Below are 2354 nucleotides of genomic sequence, written 5' to 3' on the forward strand. Positions count from 1 at the left end.
GAGTGTTTAAGGAACTTAAGCACTTTTCTCCCATCCTCAATTTTAGGTAGGAGGCTATGTAGCTCCACAAATGAATCTTGGGCCTCCATTGTCATCCATTGCCTTTTGTACTCTGGATTTTCTCAATTTACGCTCAACTGATCTCTCCTTCCACTTTGGATTATATTGATTCCAATCCTTCAGTGGCTGATGATGGGGACTTAGCTGACATCACACTTAGATGGCTGCTTGTTGGAAAAAAGCCTTTAAGACCCCAGATCTAATGTATTTCTTTATGACTCATAAATCATTTGCATCAATGGAGAGATTTTTATGGCTGATTATTTCATCCCAAATCAAACTTGATTTTCTATCCATGTAATATGTTTACATTTGCATTGTAAACATCCCTTCCCTTAGCAGGGGGCAGAATCTCACTTCTGTTACTGGGTGACTTTATGAAAATTACATAAATTCTCTCTGCCCATCTATTTATCTTTAAAATGCTAATTGTATTTTATGAGAATTAATATGTATAAAGTGGTTGGCGCAGTGACTGACATATAATAAGCACTCAGCCAAGGTTGTTGTTATGAGTAATATTACTGTGTCATTACAATTATCTTTTCTAGGTACAGTATTTTTAATTGGGGAAATAAAGTCTAAACTGATGAGGTCTAATTTTAAAAAGCCCTAAAATGTATCTTCATTTACATAACCTAGAAATAATTATTGATCTTATGCAAGGAATCAGAGTTAGCCAGCTCCCCAACTCAAATGGTTGACTTATTAGGGCTTTGAAAAGTTGAGGAAACAAATGAAGGAGAATACACAAAATGAAGGGCTACTGGGCCATACTGAGGCCTAAACCCCGAGGAGAGTAGGCATGAGCAGAAGAGTGCATAAGTGAGCAGTAGGGCATACAGGCAATGTGCAGTCTTAGAAAATGGCATTACACTTTGACAAATGGATAGCGTAAACTGAGGAATTTTCTTGTCAGTATTGAGATACTATTCACCCAATGATGCTGAAGAAAAATTCCAAGCCTTCAGTGAGCACAAATCTCCTTAGAGCCGAATTGTTGTGCTATTGCTTCATCTTCCTAAAAACAAATCAAGAAAGAGAACATGGTCATCGTTGCAAGAATCCATACAAAATTAACTGGAAGGTTGTTCAGAGCTAGGAATCAAAATCTAGTTTCCTGAGGAACTATGAAGACACTCTCAACATATGTTCAACAAGATGGGAAAATGCAATCATCTCCTGAGACTGAAGCCCTGGTTCCCAGCTGGTTCAAAGTGGATCTTAAAGGAGGAAAGTCAGCAGTGAGAGTCAGCAGCGAATAATTGGTGAGTAGGAAAGTCCATGAATTCTTCTGCAGTGACATTATTTGCTGACTTCTTTTCAACAATTACATATCTACTTTCTGTAGATAGCGGGTCATTGTGAAATTCCGTAATCATTCTGCTAGGCGCTCACGCGTCTCAGAGAATTACATAAACATTAACTCTAAATGTCTCCTGCTGCTTTTATGTATTTGTTTTCCTCACCAGGCAAGACATGGTCAGTAATCTATCGAGAATTCTGAAGGCTACTTGCAGACAAACAATTAGCCTGCTGTACTTTTATGAATGCTGGTAACTAAAATGTATCATTTTCCTATACCAGTTCCCTAAGATCCAAACCCCATTGAATAACACTAAGAATGTCAGGTGGCACCTGCATACACACTGAGCATTACTGGGGGAGAACTCTGTGCTTGGGATTTCTGAATCTTTCATATTGGAAAGTAGGCATATCTACCCTTTCCTCTGGAAGGTGACATATACTTTCCAAGGCCATTTACCCCATATACATTCTTGAAATGATAGAGTAGAGCAAAGTCCATCAGTTCCTCTGCTTGTAAGACATGCAGAAGCATGAGAAAGCCATGGAGAATTTTCTACTGATAGTACCCTGACACTATGAGCATTTATGGGAAATATGATTAGGTGCTTGTTATCATATTGGTCCACAGCTTAAATGACTCCAGACCTCTGAAGTCCTTCCCAATTCAGGACATTATCCAACTGGGACAAACCATTCTTGTATATCCTCAAGGGCATTTCCCTGAGTTTGTCAAAACACTTACAGTTATTCATTACCTTATCTCTCTATTAATTATTAGTTATATCTTTTGCCATTTGCATTGTAAGCACAGAACATCTCTTTTCCACTAGTGCAAGAACAGTATTCAATAGTAGTCTCTACCCATTATGGTCTTATTTCTATTGCATACTATGAAAACATTTCAACAATGATCTTTATTATGCTCACCTACTAAACTTGAGCTGGATGGTTTTTGCCCTTCAGAGTCTTATTTATTAATCTATTTC

General features: G+C 37.9%; 1 long non-coding RNA gene across 1 annotated transcript in view; it reads left to right on the forward strand.

Annotated features, from left to right (window-relative positions):
- The first annotated feature begins 668 nt into the window (after nt 1-668).
- Nucleotides 669-2354, forward strand: part of LOC123522174 — an 8896-nt gene continuing 7210 nt past the window's right edge. The window contains exon 1 of the long non-coding RNA XR_006680460.1: nt 669-1328. This is a non-coding gene — a long non-coding RNA (uncharacterized LOC123522174). The remainder of the gene's footprint in view (nt 1329-2354) is intronic.

The sequence above is a fragment of the Echinops telfairi genome, unplaced genomic scaffold (genome assembly GCF_000313985.2).
Source record: "Echinops telfairi isolate 266 unplaced genomic scaffold, ASM31398v2 ScPeMD7_3533;HRSCAF=4204_0, whole genome shotgun sequence".
Lineage (NCBI taxonomy): Eukaryota > Metazoa > Chordata > Mammalia > Afrosoricida > Tenrecidae > Echinops > Echinops telfairi.